The sequence below is a fragment of the Lichenostomus cassidix genome, chromosome 3, assembly GCF_008360975.1.
Source record: "Lichenostomus cassidix isolate B80296 chromosome 3, HeHo_3.0, whole genome shotgun sequence".
In the NCBI taxonomy this organism is placed as follows: Eukaryota; Metazoa; Chordata; class Aves; order Passeriformes; family Meliphagidae; genus Lichenostomus; species Lichenostomus cassidix.
In genome coordinates this window covers 66155454-66175104 of record NC_139483.1, presented here as the reverse complement: position 1 = coordinate 66175104, position 19651 = coordinate 66155454, and the positions used below count along the sequence as shown (strand labels likewise).

The 19651-nt window shown below is 40.0% G+C and overlaps 1 long non-coding RNA gene across 1 annotated transcript; it reads right to left on the bottom strand.

Annotated features, from left to right (window-relative positions):
* Positions 1–2098: 2098 nt before the first annotated feature.
* On the bottom strand, positions 2099–3700 carry LOC146439897 (uncharacterized). The gene is made up of 3 exons (XR_014851318.1): positions 3554–3700; positions 3058–3223; positions 2099–2260 (listed from the first exon to the last, which is right to left on the bottom strand). It is a non-coding gene; the product is annotated as an uncharacterized LOC146439897 (long non-coding RNA).
* Positions 3701–19651: the final 15951 nt, after the last annotated feature.

The following is a 19651-nucleotide window of genomic DNA, read 5'->3' as shown; positions in this document are numbered from 1 at the left end:
ATCAGTTTACATTTTTTCTTAGATGTAGTAGTAGCAAATGTCAGAGCTTCCTCACTCTTTTCCACGATGCAAAATTAATATGTGTCTGTCTGTAGGTCTATAACTCTCAGCTGACCCATTGCTGCAAACACTGAGCTGCTTGTCTTCTCAGAAGTACCAGTGGTGAGCTTAAATGGACACATGGTATGAAGTGACTTTGCTATCAGAGTGTGTTACTGCTGTTAATGAAATAAGAGAATAGTAGTTAATGTGAAACGATGCCTGAAAATGAGTGGCAAGCACTAGCACGTACTGATGGGCTAGATAGTGACATGGGTCACTACTAGCACAGGATGTGGATGGACCTGGGTTCCATCCACATGGGATGTTTGGGCTGTACCTCTGCAGTGTCACCAGCACATGGGAGAGCTGGGCTCAGGCTGGGCTGCCTGAGCAGGGATACGGGCTGCCAGGGCTGAGCTTGGGGTGGAGGGCTAGGGCACTGGCACCTTGAGGTCTGGTCCTGCCTATCTGGGGGAAAATGAGGGGCAAGTGATGCCTGCTGAGCTGGTGGCTGGGCAGGAGGGAAAAAGAAGGGATCTTGCTGGGGACAGCATTAACCATCAGCTAAGGAATGGCCTGTGATTTCAATTGCTGATTCCTAGGCATAAGTGGTTTCTTACTCTTGGGAGTGGGGATGTGAACATTTAGAATAAAAAAGCAGGGGGTTTGTGATGCTGGGGATGAGAGATTGATATGCTGCTGCAAGGGCATCCAGGCATGAGGCCATGCAGGCCTGGAAGTGAGCTCCTCATGTGCAGCCTGAGCCTGCCACTGCTGCCATTCTTCACCTAGCTGAGGGCTGACAGCTTTTGGGGCTGGCAGGGAAGCTGTCCTGAGATGGGCTGTCAAAGCTGCCTGAAATGGGGTCACCAGAATGGGCCTCTGAACTGGACCCTGTGGGCAGCTAGCACAGAGAGATGACCTTTGGAAATATGAGATTTTGATGATTCCTTGCAACTTAAAGAACTGCCTATTGAGTTTGCTGTGAGTGGGCCTTTGTTTTGAAGGGCTTCACTGCTAGGGAGATGGAGGTGGATGCTTCTGATAGCCAGGAATGTAATGGTTGGAAGCTTAAATTTCATCTGGCAGTGAGGGAACCAGGGGAAGGTGTTTGTGATGTGCCAAATGCTATTTGCATGCCAAACAGTGATGTTCTAGCTGGGGTGGTTCAAGGGTTCTTGGGATCCTCCACGAGCTCACAGGGTACAGCAAGGGTATGAGTGAAAGTTTTCAGGTGCACAAAGTGGGATTTATCTTGTTGAACGGCAGTGAGTCATCTCATCCTAAGGCCAGCAGGTAAATTGGTTCAGGTGAGCTCCTCTCTGCAGACACCCAGGTACTCTTCAGGGTATGAGTCTTATTGACCATCTCGTCACTGGTGTTGGTATTCTCTGTGTTCAGAGGGATGGGAGCTGCTTCCCACCAGCAGCAGCCTGCAGAAATGACCTATGCAGTCTGTCTGCATCCTGCTGCTGGAGCTATATCATGCTGGTGAAATACATCACTCTCTTTTATGAGATTTTTCTCCTCTGTTGATTCCAAGTCTATAGTCAATCAGGCACCAAAGTGGTACCTCTCAGCAGCTTGAAAAACAACATGGGGGTTGTTGCAGTTTATCCAGCCTGCAACTGCACTATGTAGACAAAGACAGAGAAAGACGGGGTCACTGAGTGGTGTGGCATTTGCTTCAACAGCAAAACAAGAGTGGCAGTTCAGGAAAGACTCAAAAGTGACTCTGACAAAACCAAGCTGAAAGCATGAGGAGCTCTTAACATGTTTCCAAAATTTAAAAGTCATCCAAGGCAGCACTTACATGTAAGTCTTCATTTTGCTGTTATGGAAGCTGTGGAACATCAAAAGACAGAATAGAAGCACTGATTTTTAGGTTTTTTTTTCCCTTTTTTTTGTGTAATAAACTTTCAGCAGATTTGCTTTTCTTAATTACTCTTCTGGATCACTTTCTGATCGTTCTGTTTTTATATTACACATATTTATGACAATCATGGGAGCTTTGCACTGATGACAACAGGTGTGTTCAATTAGATCAGGCTTTTTTATGTATGAATGTACAGAAACTGAGATGGATCAGAAGCAAGTAGAAAAATTTCACCTAGTCTTTTAAATAAGAGTTTTAACTTACCTAACTAATATTATGGTTGTCTTTTGAAGCAACTGAAATTGATTGTGGGGACTCCTTTTTCCCAAGATATTAAGGCCCCTAAAAGAAAAGTAGAAGCATGAACTGGACAGCCATAAGAATAGGCAATGTTTCTGTTTTCTAAAACTTATTTGTGTCAGCTTTTCTATTTACTTGTTCTATTTCTGTGCCTTGACATTTTCTGAAGGTGTAAAGTCCTGTGTGCCTGAAGAGATGTAATGTAGGGTTAAGGAAAAATGGCTGGGGCGCTTTCTAATATCTGCCCAGTGATGTAATGCAAGGCAGATTAATGCCTCTCCTCCAGCTGGCAAAACTCCCATGGAATTTGTGTACATACACCTACTCATGCTTTCCCCCTTTTTGTGGCCTTAAAAAAACACCCCAAACCAAAACCCCCAAGAGAGTCTGTTTCTGCTCACAGAACTAGCAGATCCTGGCATGCTCTGCTGAAACATGATTAATGAAGTATAAGTGAAAAGTTTTCTTATCGAAGGGCTACTGACAGATTAAAGGCTGATTAAAGTTGACTGCTGTTTATATATGAAAGGAGGCATCTACTTGATTCCTGGTGGGCAGCAGTCACTGAGAAAGTCTGTTTGCTTTTGATGCAGATGAAGGATGGACAGAAGGATTTCTGGGAGAGTATAAATTTTGTCTGAGATGGAGCAGCCGAATAATTCCTATGCAGTATGTCCCAGCTTTTATATATTAAAAGGTATATAAATGCATTGAGAGTAAGGAGGGTGGAGAACTCTGGTGGAAGCACTCAATAAATCCTGCATCAGGTAATAAACTCGCTTATATCAAAGGGCTCATCTGCTCCTTCGAGATAAGCTCTTATGTAATTTGATACTTACCAAAGACCCGTGAGTTTGCAAAATTTAGTTGGGAAATCTTCTGAGCAAAGGCCATGACAATCCATTTGTGAAAACAGCATAATATATTTCACAGATGTCAAAGCACTAGAGCAGTCTTCCTTGCAGTATCTTAGAATGCTTGAATTTCTTGCTGAAGCATGAGAAACTAGGGAAAAGAAATAATGCTACCTCCAACATATGCAAAATATCTTTCAGTTGAGAAGATCTGGCGACTGGGAAGCCTGTGTGCTGTGTCTCACAGTGCTTCATCAGTGCTTAAAATACAAAGTGCTCCACTCAAAATTCTCCCGTGTGCCATGACAGCAGTGGTTTCAGCAGTTGCAGCAGGTTTTCATGGTGTCCATCCTGCCTGGTAGCTGCAGGGGGCATGGTCCAGCTTCATGCAAGACAAGTGTTGTTGGCAGCTTCCCCCACCTTGCTTTGGAAGATGTGCTTAATTTGGTCCTTGACTGAGTTGGGTTAAATTGTGCAATACCTGCTCCTGCATCTTGTTGGCCCAGACTCACAGTCTAATGCCTTGACGTGAGCAAGGGTGGTGCCTGTCCAGCTGTGCCCTTTATCTGTGCCTTGCCTTTGTCTTCCATTGCAGACCAGCTGTCAAATAACTGTTTCCCACTGGTGATGTACAAGGAAAATCAGTTATTGCCCTTACTCTCAAAAACCACACTGAAAACAGGATCAGCCTCTCCTGGCATATTTTGTGGTCATATTTCATTTTCCTTTCTTGAAACTGCCTTATTTTGTTCTGATCTGATTGCTCATGATAAACATGTGCTGGCTAATAATAATCAACAACCATAATCTCAGCAACAAAAAATTTGAAAAGTTTTGAAAGTCTATTTGCAAACATGTCAAGTGGATTTTTTAAAATACTTACTTTGATATTTTCCTTTCATTTTCTCTGATGGTGTCTCCATAATTTCAGTTTCCCTGCAGAAAACATCACAGTATTTACAGTGTACAGAGACAGGAACAGTGTTGAAAAATAGGCTATTCAGGGTTTGTTTTATTAGTTCAATATCACCACATAAGTTTAGGTAAGTTGGAAGCAATTATTTTACCTCAGAGAGGTAAAGAACCACACTACTGTGTCCATGCTGAGGATGTTTGAAATTAGTCTAGTGACAAAACGGTGAGCTGTAGTTCCTTCCTATTGTCAGAGCACAGCACCACAACCTCACACAGCAGCCTGCCCTGGCCGGGAGGATGCAGGAGAGCAGCTGGCCCTGCTCTGTGAGGAAAGGAGCAGCACTGCTGGGAACTACCCTGTGGGGTATCATTCCTCACTAATGAGCTTAAGTGGAACCAGGTGGAGTGCAGAGGCAACATGAGGAGAGATTTTGTAGAAAGCCCTGGTGTCAGTATTACTACATAAATAAATGGAGGTTTTCTTATTCAGATAAGAAACAACTGGACAGCCGAAGAAAGATGCTGACAATCCAGAGGGAAGCTTTTCTTTGCACTTTGTTTTGAATGTATAGCAATGTCTGGCTGTATTTTTTGTGGGTGTATGGAAGGTTGTTTTTCTTTTGCTAACCAAAATATGTGTTTCTCATTTTCTCTGTCACTAATTTACACAGTCTTAAAGACCTAATTTGCTTCCTTCAGGTTCCATTAAAACCTAGGTGAGAGCTTGGCATTTGCAAGAGGCTGCGTTAACTGAGGCGTGAACCTCCGCCCTTCCATGTGTTGTAGATCGGTCTGTTAGCTGCATTTATTCTCACCACCTCTAGGCATTGAATTCAACAGTTAGAGCAGGAGCTTAGTGTCTTTCTTGGGTCTTTCTATACTTGGCCTAGGAAAATGCACATTTTGATGCCATTTGGAATAAATTGCCCTGTGATGTTGCCTTTCTCTTCATCCACGTTAAGCAAGCCTGCGGTGACTGTGTACTATAACTGTGTCTGATAAGAGAAATGAATCTAGGCACAAACAAGTGAGCGCCAGGTTGGCTTTTGATGTTGACTTGATGTAGCCAAGAGGGACCTTTATACAGAGGAATTTGCCGTTTTCATGAATACCCCCTATGTTTGTTTTTTTTCTTTTTTATCTAACCAAATTCTGTTATAGTATTTTGTATGCTTATTAGAATTCCAGATTTTTTTTTTAGCATACACAATACATTAAACAACTGAAATGCAATCTCCATGGAATCCCTTTGGATTCCCTATACATATTTAGCTTCCACTCCAGCTTTCTAGCTATCTTGTTGTTTTTGTCTTATAGCAAGATCCTTTAATATAGCTCCCAGAGCAGTAGTAAAGAACCTTACACCTTATAAAAAGAAAATTTGCAATGGACGTAAGGAAATTATATCAGAAATATCCCTGCAAACAGCTTGCCAGTGAGTTATAGTGTCAAGGTTGGCATTATGCCAGCCCTGGACAACCCCTGCTTTTGGATATTTTTATAAAGTTCATTTAATTTTTTACATATGTTCACTCCTCAGCCCCCAAAGAAATATTTTTGCAATGATCTCAAAAAATCCCTAAAAAAATCAATGCCAGCCACTGGGTCCTTAGAAGAAACTATTAACAACGGGGAATGTAGCACACACACACACAATAGAACTAAATGCCCTGACTATAAGAAAGAGATTTCTTTAAAGATAGTGATCAGCAGTAAATAAGACAAAATAGAGCTTTTACCATGGGGAAAAGTGAAAAGAATGGAAAACCCAGTGTGGTGAATACTTTCTAGGGCTAAGTCCTACAGATTGGGGCAGAAGTTCTATTACTGCTAAGTTTGGTTACTACCTGAGGTAGAAACAAGGGATAATTTAATATGCATTGCAGTCAGCACTTTCAATAAAACCCCTCTCTGGGGGGTGTCTGCAGCTAGTGTTTGCATAGATTTCACTCTATGCAATTTGGTATAAATCTCTATTGCAAATGCCTCTGCATGGCAAGGGAGTTGTTCTTCCAACCAGAGACCTTTTTTAGCAATCAAAATCCAAGCAGACCCCTACCCTGCAAAACCAAACATTCCCAACACCAAATCTCAAAGACGTGGAGCTCTTCCTCCCAGTGCCACAGAATCATAGAATCATAAATGGTTTGGGTTGGAAAGGACATAAGAGATGATCTAGTTCCAACCCCCCTGCTATGGGATGGGACACACTCCATCAGCCCCAGTTGCTCAGAGCCCCATCCAACCTGGCCTTGAATGTTTTCAGGGATGGGGCATCCCCAGCTTTTCTGGGCAACCTGTTCAAGTGCCTCACCACCCTCACAATAAAGAATTTTTTCTGTATACCTAATCTAAATTTCCCCTATTTCAGTCTGAACCCATCGCTCCTTGTCTTATCACTGCAGTTCCTGATAAAAGTCCCTCTCTGGTTCTCCTGTAGGCTCCCTTAAGGTACTGGAAGGTTGCTATGAGGTCTCACAACCTTCTCTTCTCCAGGCTGAATATCCCTTACCTTCTCAGCCTGTCTTCACAGGAGAGGTGCTCCAGTCCTACAGGATTTTCAAGTTGCTAGGACTGCAGGCTGAGTCATACCTCATTCAATCAGGTGTTGAAAATCCTCAAAGATGGCACTTTCTTCGTTTCCCTGAGCAGCTGTTGCAGTGCTTAACCACTGTCACTTTCCCTTACTGCAGCCTGTGCTTGTTGCTTCTGCTGAGCAGCTCTAAGTTCTCTGATTCCATCTTCCCTACAACCCCACTTAAGCTGCAGAAAGGCTGCAGTCAGACCACCCCACCAACCTTCATTCCAGGCTCAGGTGGACTCTATTCCACCAGCTGCTGCTTGTACATCCAATCATCTTAAGCATCAGAGGCAGCTTGCCTCTTCCTGAACTGAAAAAATAAAACCCAACCTTACAAAAAAACCCCAAACTAAAACCAAACAAACACTAAAACAAAACCCAAACCAACCAACCCCCCTCACCAAACTCCAAACCAACTCCCCCCCCAAAAAAAAACCTCCCTGCCCCAGAAAACACCACCAAAAAACCCCCTTCTTCCCCAAACTCCAGAAAAAAAATTAATCAAAAAAATCCACCCCATTTTCCTCACTCTTCCTTAAAGATAAAATTTTCTAACATCAGTGGTTTTGCTGCTCCATTATATGTGAAAAGAAGGGGCCCTGATGAGAATAATTATTTACTTTTTCTCTTTTTTCTCTTCTGGTAGATAATCAGACTGAAGTGTTACCTTCAATTACTCAACCATCTCCTTGAAATGGTCTTTTCTCTTGATCTATCTCTGAAGAGAAAGGCTGAGAGGAGCTTCAAGGTGTTAAGTCATCCATCTGCTGACCTAATAAAACAGCATCCATGATACCACTGACACATCTATAACCTACATTTGCTTAACATGTTTTTGAAGATTTCCAAGGATGGAGACTCCAGAATTCTCCAGCACTTCATTATTTTTTACTGTCAGAAATAATTTTCTGGTATGCAATATGAATTTTTCTCATTGAAATTTTATACTGTTCTTGTTTCCTCCAACATGGGTAAAAAGAACAAATTTGTCTCTTATAAACAGCAGTCTCATATGTGTACATACTGTTCTCATGTTCCTTCTGACTCTTTTCTGCTGTGGATGAACAGGCCAAATATCCTCTTTTCCTCTTCACAGGTTACATTCCAGACCTCATTCAATCATCAGTCTCCTGGGCACTCTTGCCCAGAAGTTGGAAATTCTCTTTACAAGCAGCAGCTGATGCAGTACCCCAGCTGAAGTTTGCCCACTTGTGTGTAGGATGAAGAGATGATCCTGCCAGTGCTGCAGACTAATTTTCTATTTTTTCACTTCAGTGTGATGTTTCTCTTTTTTTTTGCAGTAGCATGATGTTGTTGACTCATGTTAAGCTTGTGATCCGTAGTAACTGCCAGCTCCTTTTTTTTGGAATTGATTAGTCATCTGGCTTCCAGCACCTGTGCAGCTGACAGTCCTTACCTAACTACAGTAAATTCTGCATATCTCCTTTGAATCTTATATTTCTATTGGACTGTGCTTCTGATTTATCATGATCCTTTTGAATTCTATATCAGTCTTTAAATGTGTTCCCATACCTGCAAATGTGGTAAGTCCAGAGCAATCATGACAATACTGTGTCAGGACTGGGCTCTGGGTATACCTTGTGGGACTATGTATGATATGTAACTCCATCCTGATAAAAGCTGCATATAACTCCCCTGGAATGGTTTGCCAGCCCATTCTACACCCTTGGATAGCAGTTTCTTATGTATCTAGTTGAAGTATGGTAATGCTGTGTCCCACAAACTGAAAGTACCAACATCATAGGAGCTGTTACTGTCCACACATAATCATAGGTGCTTGACTGAAGAAACAAACCCACCTGTATTAAGTTATAGCTTGGTAAGAACGGCAAATAAGTTTAGACTGTAGAAGACTTCAGGCATTGAGATAGCAAGACATAATGAATGATTATTAGAAAGAAAAATGAAAATAAAATAGCTTTAAAATTTTCTCTCATTCTTAAAACATGCTGAAGCAACATTCATCTCTTAATCTTCACTGCCCTGATGCAAAAATAAGATAGAGGTCTGGTAGAACCAAGAAGAGTGGGTGGGGTGGGTAAGGAAATTTTGTTTTTCCAATAAGAATTCTTCTGCTTTGTATATCATTACAATGTACAGTGAGAGAAAGATACCATGAAGAAGATAAAAAACAGGTGGGACTACAAAATATGTTATGGAATAGATTCATGGTTGTATGTATGGAGAGGTTGCAGGACTGGGTTTTAGATGAACAGATTTTATACCTTTTTTGGAAAAAGGATAGCTACAAGGTAATGAACCAAGGTACCACTGGATTATACCTGTTTTACAGAGAGAAGAATGTGATGCCATGACTTGTCCTGCTGAAGCTGGCAAGAGTGTGGTAGGGTTTCCCTGATATTCCCAAGGTTTCCATGACAAATCTCCTGTTTCCTTTACAAAGTCCTGCACTGTGCTGAGTCTATGTCTTTTCTCACTCTGCAATTGCCATGTAACACTTCGTGGTTTGCTCTTAGCACTTCAAAAGGCCAGCTGCTCTCATCAGATTATCAACCAGCTTTTTATCTATAAATAGGGTGTAGCTACTGTCCTGGGGAGATTCTGAGCTGGAATATATGCAAATATATTTGACAGGTTTTCTGAGGCTCACTCTTGGGGGTTAACATAAATTTTCAAATAGGATAAAAGTCAGGACCACATCCAAATATTGTTAAAGCATCTTATGACACTGAAGATTGCTCTAGTTTATATATGCTTTCACTCATTAATGTGAGAGTACACATCAAATCCTTATTTTCATGAAGAAAGTATATGGACAGACTGTGCAAAACCTGGGACCTTTATTGGACATAGATGCCTTTTGTATTCATTTGTGCATTGTATCTGTTCTCCACACCCTTATGCAATCCCTTCCTGAAGCTCAACGAGAATAACACACAGTGACAGTTTTGTTTCAAGCTCCATATCTTCCAGGCTTGAGTTCTGAGTGGTAGTGTGAGAAGAGACTCAGCAGATGGCAGTGCATGACATCAGTTATCTCTGCTGCACACTCCAGCAATTCCCAGTGGTAATTGTCCAGAGCTGGTGAGATTACACTGGAGGGCACCCCCCACACCCTGGCTCTGTGTGGAGGAAAGGAGGATGCTTCTGTGAACCAGTGCACTCCGAGGCATCACTTTTGCTCTGTGGATCGAGACTGCTGAATCAGCAAAAAAAATCTGCCCCCAGATTTAAGCAGCTTTGTCACTGGCAGGAGACTCCAGAGGCCTCCTACGTGCAGACAGATTGCAGCTTTCAGCAGAAGCCAGTCCCAGGGAATTTCTGTTTTCACCCATGTTTTTATCTACCACAACATGATTCATGCTCTTAATTGCTCTGCTGCTTCAAAATCTGGGCAATTTGCATGTCAAATTATTTTTTTCCCACTTATCCTCATAGTTATGTTTTTGGGTGCATGTTAGGGTGCTCATTCTTGGTGCTTTGTGGCCTTTGAACTGATATCTGGTGCAGAAATAATAATAAAATTAGGCAAAAATCCTCTTACCTGCTCATGATGTGTTTCATAAATTTGATCTGGTGCAAGGGAACATCTGAAATAGGAGAAAAAGGAAGATGGAGGGGAAGGAAGGAAGGAAACAGGACTTTCTTGAATGCATAGAAAACTAACAGAGCACTGCTTTGATAACAATGACTGGGAAAACAAGGAAGAAAGTCTCCGAATTAAAGAGTTTTAAGTGGAAAACATTGTTTTCAGCTGAAACATTTAATTATGGAGCTTTCAGGGAGAGCCCAGTGGAGTGCCATTAAGGTGATGAAGGAGTAGGATGATGTCTCCTGGGAGAAGAGACTGAGAGAGCTGGGACTGTTCAGCCTGGAGAAGACTCAGGGGAACATTATGATAAATACCTAAAGGGAGAGCACAGACAGGATGGAACCAGACTCTTTTCACTGGTGCCCAGAGACAATGGGCTAGGCAATGGACACAAACTGAAACATAGGGGATCCCCTCAGAAGATCAGGAAACAATTTTTCAGTGTGGGGGTGATTGAGCCCTGGTACAAGTTGAGGAGATGTTCAAAAACTGTCTGGACACAGTCCTGGATAACCAGCTCTAGGTGGCCCTGATTGACCATGGTGGTTGGACCAGATGACTTCAGAGGTTGCTTCTAACTCAGCCATTTTATGATGCTGTGAACCCAAAGAGGTGCCAACTCCTGAACTTTTGGCCTTGGTAGCTGTACAGTTGTGGTACTTTCCAATGCCTCATTATTAGATAATTATTAAATATTATAGAATTATAATATCTATAGAATTATTATTATAGAATTCTTATTATATTATTATATATTATATAGAATTCTTATTATATTATTCTATAGAATTATTATCTATAGAATTATCTAATAGAATTATTAGATAAAAACAATACCTGAAATTGCAATTGGAAAGCTGGTGTTAGGCAATGCCCAAACATGGTCTCAATACTCAAGTTCCAGGGCATTTCCTGAATCCACTAAGTTACTGCCCTAATGCTACTTTCCAAAGTGCCTCAGCAAATATGCCATGTGCTATTTTTTTCAGAATGACATATTAGAGATGGATCATGAAGTGACAGAAATGTTAGTATAGTACAAGAGGTTGTCTCTTCTGTTTATCAACAATTTTGCACCTAGGAAAGTAGCAGTCAGGTAACATCATTCTTGCATCACCTGGAATTTAAATGAAGGAATGATCTTGTTATCTTTGTTTTGATTTAATATTCTCTGCCTTCAAATAAGAGACAGACATTTTCTTAATATGGCAGTTCTAATTAACAAAAATGAAAAATTCTAAAATACGGCAAAAAATCTAATTACCAAATCTCTGAAAAAAATAATATTTCTTTTCAATAAATGGAGATGCTGGCAGAATCTATTTGAGAAAATAAAAAAAAATCTGCGTCTTATTAATCTTCTTGAAAGAGTCCCATTTTTTTCAAGCAAAGACATGATCAGTATGCAAAAACTTGTGTGTGGAACCATACAGTAATAACAATGGTTTTTGTTGGCTCCCTTACTCATAATGGATTGTTTGCCCTCTATCCTAAATAATTTTGGACAAGAAGGTGTAGAAAAATACTTTGCTTGTTTCTATTACAAGACAAGAATATTGCTTTAGGGTCTTTCAGTTAAAGTCCAAGAAGATTCATTTAGTATCTGCTTCTTAAAGCATATGTTCTCTTTCAGGAATGACAAAATAGGAGAAAAGTCTGTTTTCAAACAGGTCTCTTCTGGGAGCACTGATTGGGAATTAGGTCAGGTATTTCTCCAGAAAGAGGTGCATGCATCAAAGGCTTACCCTGTGCTCCTCAAGGTGTTGTTGAGACAACATTCCTAGGAGACAAATGTCCATGTCATGACCATCCACTTAGAGAGAGGCTCTGACTTTCATCTCAGAAAGGCCAAAAGATTAATGAGCAAAAATGACTATATTTTTTCTTTTTCCCTAGATGCCTTTCCTCCAGAAGAGGCTTGGATTCTTGGAAATGTCAAAAGCGCTGTGGAGACACTTGTACATCTGTGAACTGGTGAAGCAGCTCATCAGTCAGAGTAGCTGATTTGGGAAACAAGGATATGCAACTAATGCCTGTTTCAAATTCTCTTTATAGAGTTAGCTTAGGATTTTATAATGTATAGCATTAGCACTTCAGAGACTCTCATCTTTTTTTAGAAACTAAGGGCAAATTTTGACAGTAATCTTTCTACTGCTTGTCTCAGAAAAAAAACAGCTACTAAACAAAACAGCTAACTTTTGGTAGTCCTCATATCACCAACAGCCTTGTGAATTTTCTCTTGTGAATTTTTTCCCTTGTGAATTTTCCCTTGAATTTCACCCTTGTGAATTTTCCAGGACAGATGGGTATCACGCTGAAGAAACGAAACAGTATCAGTGAGACATCTCTGCAAAATCACAAGATTATCCCACTTAGACTTTCAACGAGGTTGGACTTTGTCTGACACAGTTTAATGCCCCTGACACCACTTCTGCAAGCTTTGAAATGGGGTGTCCTTCCTTTGCCAGCAAGATAGGCTGCTTTCTTAGGCTCCTTTGGAAACAGGATTACCAGAAGAAAACACCTGGACTGTTAGTGCCAAGAAGCAGGATGTCTTACAGTGAGAGAGACTGAACTCCTGTGAGCCTGAAATCTTGCAGTACAGCTAAGGAACAGTAGGAAATGCAAATTTTTCTCCCACTTAGCTGAGCTCCTACATTTTCTCCCCTGCCCTGTTTCTCTTCCGTTTTAGTTTGCTTTGAATGTGCTGCTCTGTGACCTCCAGGCCAGACAAATTCTTTCAGAATCTTATTTTTCCACTGAAGCCCTCACAGAAAGCTGGGACTTTTCCTTCCAAACTGAGCCAAAGAGTATGTGAAATTTCCCCGGTTTTCCTGGAATGTGCTGCTATTGGTTGCCATTTGTCTGCTAATGGTTTGCTCCTGGACTCTAGGCACTGGCTAATTATTATAACAAATAGTCTTACTGGAGACAAGAAAACAAACAGGGAAAATAAAGCTCCCACCTTTGTTGATTTACTCTTAAGCTAGAAGAGTAGATCTTCTAGCCTGCCCATTTTACCTCTCCAAGATATTCTCGTCTGGTCCTACTGCGTAGAACATGAACAAGTTTAAAAAATTAAAGGGCAGGGGTAATTTTGCACCAAAAGGGACCAGAACTGTCAGGTTTGACCCATTGCTCACCACAATTCCTTCTTACACTGACCTATTTTCAAGCACTGCACCTTTTTTATTTTATGCTTTTACCCTGCTTTTGCCTTTGGCTGAGTTTTGAGGGTCCACTAGCAGGAGAAGAGGGGTGTCAACTATCCACCTGCTTATAGATCAGATTTGCCTTTTTTTATTTTTTTAGACTAAGTAATTACAACTTAAATCACTGTTATAGTAGTGTCTGGAATTTTTCAATCTTGACGATATCTTTCTTGGGCAAGGGCATCCAAAACTGAACAGATGTTTCTCCCACAATCAAATTCATTCGTAACAGGCATTCAGAAAGTATTGCTGAAATATTCATGAGCCTTAAGAGATAACAATGCATGAATACTAATGAATAATAAGTTGTATGGTGCTTTAAACAATGACACAATAAAGCAAGTCCAAACTAAACCATCATGCAATTAAACATTTCCTTGACTTCATAGTCTTAGGTGAAGGTTTGACATGCAATTTTCCTCTAATATTCACAATGAGCAGAGAAAAAGTCACTGCAGGAAAGTGCATTTCAGTTTACAAAGACACTTTGCTAATGTATTTAAACTGTCTTGAATCAAGTAGTTCAATCAAGGAGTTCATGAACGAATGTTTACTAGCCTCATCACTATGACTATTCCTAAACAGACATCTGTGGAATATATTTAAGGCTAATTACAAATTTTTCAGTTAATTTTTTTAAATTGTAATTGAAGATGTTATAACAACTTATCCTGCATGTGTACAAGCACTACCAACAAGGGCTGAAAACTGTAGTTGACTGGGAAATTTCTAATATTTATTGTCATTTTTCAGTATTGACATTTTTATCAAAATCAGAACTTTTTGATGACATTTCCCCCCTTGCTAATTTGATGTCAAACAAACGATGAACATTTTTGCCATCTTAACCGGCAAGCTGCTGAACATGAAAACAGACAGCAAATACTTTCACAATCTGGAAACAGGAGGTTTGTGGTGAGCTCAGGTTTTACTATTGTTGAAACTGGCCATTGTGATGTAACTAAAATCACTTCCTGTTTGTAGTCCATCCTGACTGAATGCTGCCAGAAATGGAGTGCAGTGAAATGAGTCTGGAGGTGAAGGATTTGACACCCCAACTCCCTGGTGACCAACATGTGCTCTTTGGGGTGTCTGTGCACTTGTACCTTTGTCCTGATGGCAGGACACTCTGGCACCACTGTAAAGTCGAGTAGTGCCACCAATGAGGATGCTGCTGTCTTCTGCTTTTAAGTCTTTCTGGTGCCATTTCACTTTCAAATGAGAATGGCTGCATGAGGCAAATGCTGTGTTTTCAGCCCCAGGTGTTCTGCATTCCCCTGTGCTAACACAGGAACTGCTTTAGCCCAGCACTGAGATGAGAATATCCCCACAAATACTCTACAACTTGTCCCATTTTACACAGTTTTTAAATTACAAATTACATTATTCCACCTCCCTGGTGCCAGTGTTTAAAGCCTCATTACCATGGAATTTCAGATGAAATAGAAATAATGAAACTGAGAGACGTTTACTGACAACCTCAGCGACTGATGAGTTCTGGCATTTATCAAGAAAACCCCTCTCACAAATGTGATCAAATACTGAAAACACTGGCATTTCACAAGCATGTGTCACCAGCAGATGAGAAATCTTAAATGTTTTTTTTAGGGAGGGCTCAGGTAGCCAAAATATCATAAATTATAAAATCTGTGATTTATAGCACAGCGGCTAATTCAGAACAATGGCTTGTCATGATTTTATCAGGGAAATCATGTAAGATCGTGTAAGGAAAGATGTAGTGGAAAAAGCAATTGGAAGGTAATTATAAAAGGAAGGGCTGGCTGTCATTCTGGTAATAGTGCCTGTTATCAGTCTGTTTAGTTTCACATGAGATTGCTGGTGGGAGAGCACATACACCTGACAAGAGGAGTGGTGGGGCTCCCACAGGCTCTTTCAGCCCCTGGAGTTTCTCTTTGCTTTACTGTCAAACAGGGACAAGGCTTGCAGGGGTCAGACCCATGCAACCAGCCTTAGTGGCAACCTGGAGAGAAGAAATTGTGATGATGGAATTGTGAACACAAGCCCTACAAATACAACCTATTCGGGTTTATTTTTTCCCTTTGTGGTAATGTCTTAGAATTTGGACAAAAGAACAAGTTTTTCCATGGGTACCTTTGTTTCCTGAAACATTGACTTTTGTCTCCAGATATTTATCATTCACTGGAGTATGAAAAAGGAGGAATTATTCTGAATTAATCAAAATAATAATAATTACTTTCAAATATTTGTTTACTTTCGTCTTTTTAGCCAAAGGAATTCCTAATGTGTTGTTTATTATCTTTACATCTATACCAGCATTTGACTAAATATTTGTTACATTGTATTTGTTACTGTGCAAATAATTTTGTATACAGCTTAGAGAATTTCATAACTATAAAGAATCTTATTTTCCAGGACAGCCTTCAAAATCTTCACGAAAAAAGGTTTGGTGTTGTATATTTTACAAATTAGATTGCAGTAAACCATAATGGAAGCATTAATAAGGTTTGAACTTTGTTCTCACCAGGTATTTCCAAGATTTTTACGTCTCTCAATTTATGACAACTTTCATATTTCATTGCCTTTTCCTCAGTATTTCATGGCTTCACTTCTATATTTTAATAGAGGTGTCTTCTAGAAGTGAAATTTATTGAAAGAGCTTGATTTCATTTTTCCTGTGGCTCTGAAGTGTCTAGGTGTGTTTTTCATTTCTGTCACCTGTCCTGAAGAAATGTATAATCTTCTTGAACCATATGTAGCTGTCTGGAATACCTCAGAAAATGGAGAGGAGAGGAAAAACTAGATAAAAAATCGAAACCCTTAAAATGTTATTTTAGCTTTAAAAATATGCAGTCTCTTTCTCCTCAGGATGAACATTAGCCCTTAGAACTATATTTTCATTTGTAAATGTAGAACCAGACACGACATGACTTTTTGCAGTGTGTGGTTCATAGATTTTCACTCAAAATGTTACTTGGAAACAAGAACTGCCTGTTCAGAAAAACACATGTTCCTGAGTTAAGGAGCTGAAGGGCTGGAAAATGTATCACATTCTCTTCAAGGTAGTTAAAACAGTTGCTTGGCTTTGCTGTTAGTGCTCCCAAAAATGCAAGCTCTGCCCTCACTGAATTTCATTTTGAGGACAGGAATGGTCCTCGGGAATGGCTCCTTTATCTGAGATGTTAGTAGTCATTTTCTGGCAATTGAGAGGTGGTCAGGAGATTGCACCTAGACTGTGTGGCTACAGCACTCCTCAGCTCACCCTGCTGTCCCAGGGCTCTGACCTGGGGGTGTGGCTGGGATATGCCATAGCTTCTTTCTAATCCAGGTGTCCAAGTTCCTGCTATGGTAGCAGTTGAGGGAGATAGCAAATGAGGAAAAAAGATTGTTCTCTGCCTGCATCATTCTTATTCCTATTGTCATCATGTGGTTAAGGTGTGCATCTCAGTCTGGATCCTTCTCCAGCCCGCAGGTTTTGATACAGCATCAGAGGGAATGTCTTTCTAGGCAACTGGCTGGGCTGCACTCAGCTTCCTTGGATATATACCAGTTAACATCTGGTCTAGGACTGTTCACTTATAGAACCCCATGTATTGGTCTGTCTACACATATGCACTTTGAAATCTGCAGTCAGGATGGGAGCTGGTTAGCCACCCCTGAGATGTCAGTAGAATAGAAGGGGCTCCACAGCAGATTCTTTGCCCCAGCAGCCTGGTTTTGGCAGAGTGAGAAGCTTTGGTTAGATGAGAGAACTGTGGAGTGGCCACACATGGTGATCTAACAGGGCTGATATGACTAGAACTGTCAGAATATTATTATTTTTTTCAGTGGTGTAGTGATATGATCCAAGATTATAAAATACCAAGACATTGCCTTAATTCCTTTCAGTTGCACTCATTTGGAGACTAGCATATAAACCCACCAGACAGCAAGTAAGAGAAATACATAAATGCTGTGCTACTTTACACAGAATTAGGTTAACACTGTTTACATGCACATGACCTGGCTGCTCCACTAGCCCTATTAGGTAGGAGCTGGCAGCTGTGAGGGAGTGAAGAGCAGCCTGATTAAATGCTGCTGGAGGCTTTAGCAGCCCAAAACAAGCCTCTCCACCCTGTGCAGGTTGTCAGGGTCCTTTATAGGTACCTCGAGAGTGCTGCTCAATCACCTAAAGAAGCTGTTTGACATCCAGAGCTTGGATTTGCCCACTTGTGTCCTTACTCTTGCTTTCAACAAGAGACAGAGCACAAACTGTGCATTTGGGCCATATAAGTGTTGCGAACCCCAAAGTAATGGAAGATTAACCAAACTGAGGTAATGCTGCTGCTGAGTGCTGTGATGATTTCAGAGCAGAGATGGGCAGGGGGGACAGCCCAGCTCTGCTGTGACTCATGGAGAGGATCCTATATCCAGACACAGCATAAATCCTCTGCAAATACATGGGGAAGGGTTTGGGGGAAGTATCTTTTCTCTCATGTTAGCATAGAGGAACAACAGAAGAACTTGATGCTAATAGGTTCTACAAAAACAGTGAAAAGAGCTAATGATGCTTGCAAATAATATATGTGCTTTCCTAGGCAATAGATACATCACAGGTAAAACAAGTAATGTTTTAAAGTGATCACCATGTCCATTTTAAGGAATAATGAATCATCTGTCCTCTTATATGAGCATAGATGTTTATTCAATATTGTTATAATGAATAACTTGGAAATTTTTTACTTTTTTCTGTTGCTGAAAAGAACAGTTCTGTGGAGATAATGTGAACTATATATTTATTACCTCTTAAATCCATAATCAAATTAAATATATCAGAAAGAATTAGATTCTTCACTGTTAGCCTCATCACAGCCTTGAAATATGCTCCAGATGCTGAGCATACTGACTTAATATTTAGTTTAAAATTAACATTTTTATACTTTAAGCTTGTTGAATATCTTCCTAGTGAATAAACTAAAATGATATATTTTCCTTTCCATCAGGCCAGCAGTTCAATTATTTCTTTCAGATAAGACACAAATGTTTCTTATAAGATTTTATAAATTATTACTTTAAAATTTCAATAAAACTTTAATAATAAATTTTTCATTACAGACAGTGCAAAACTGCCTTTTGAATACATGTCACAGTGCAAGCTGCACCAGTTTGCTTATAGGGGAAGCAGAATCCTTATGGCAGGATGCAGAAGGAAAGCAGCAAGCACTTAGGAAGTAGCATGTCATGCATGTCTGCATATAAGTCTTAAGTCAAAGCAGCTTACCTAAAAGTTATTGTTTCAGACAAAAATCATAAAAATACACAAATTCCCTATCGTACTTTTAAAATCTGAGTAGGAGTTCTGGTGCCATTAAATGGCCTAAAATTTTAATATGATGTAAAACCCCTTTTGGTGTTAATGATCTAAGTAAATGGAATATGCTTTTACTGCTCTTTTCAAAAAAGTGGCATATATGGAACTCAGGTGCCAGAGAGGTTCTCTCATTTTCCTATTATTTTGGTCTTAAAAGAATTGTTTAAACATTTACAAGGTTTTACATTGTTGACCAAGTTTATTTGCTGATTTCCATCTGAAAAGGAATAATATTTTGCAAAGATGTCAAACGACTCCTAGGTAGCCCAATGACTGTAATGCTCAAGAACCCACAATGTGTTCACTCAAAACATTTCTAAAATTTTGGGGACTAAAATGTTTAAATTTTTGTCTTTTGAAAGGTGTCTGGAACTTGGTTTAGCTGAATTAGAAATTCAGTGTAGATAATCTCTCCCTTCCCATAGTAAACATTTATATTGGCATTAATTAGATAGATTTATGCATATATTGATAGGGAAAAAGCAAACACACCATAGAGAAGTTAACAATTGCATGAATGATTAATAACATCTAAGTAAAAATTTTATGCAAAGACGTGGGTGGAGAGATAATTTAGCTGCTGTGTTTGCCCTTGATTTCTGGCAAACTTTGTGTCTTTCCTTTCAAAGATTATTACTAGAAAGTTCATTGGATTAGTTGTTGGTAGCAAAAGAAGTGTTTATGTCTCTCTTCACTGAAGATAAACTGTTTTCACTCTACCAGAACCTCTCCTTGTGTTGCATGTGAGTTGTAACTTTTTCTTTATTTCAGTGATCTTATTTCTGAAGGACTGGGTGTTAACAAAGCATGGCCTGGAACAGTCATTTGATTAGTCTGTAAATGCAGTATATGTGGAAAAGAAGAAATGTCACCAGCATTGGGTGTGAATTTCCTTTATCAATTTATAAAGTGTTTTTATTCAAGGGATGGCATATCCAAAGCATAAGAATCTGCTATTTTGCTATTCA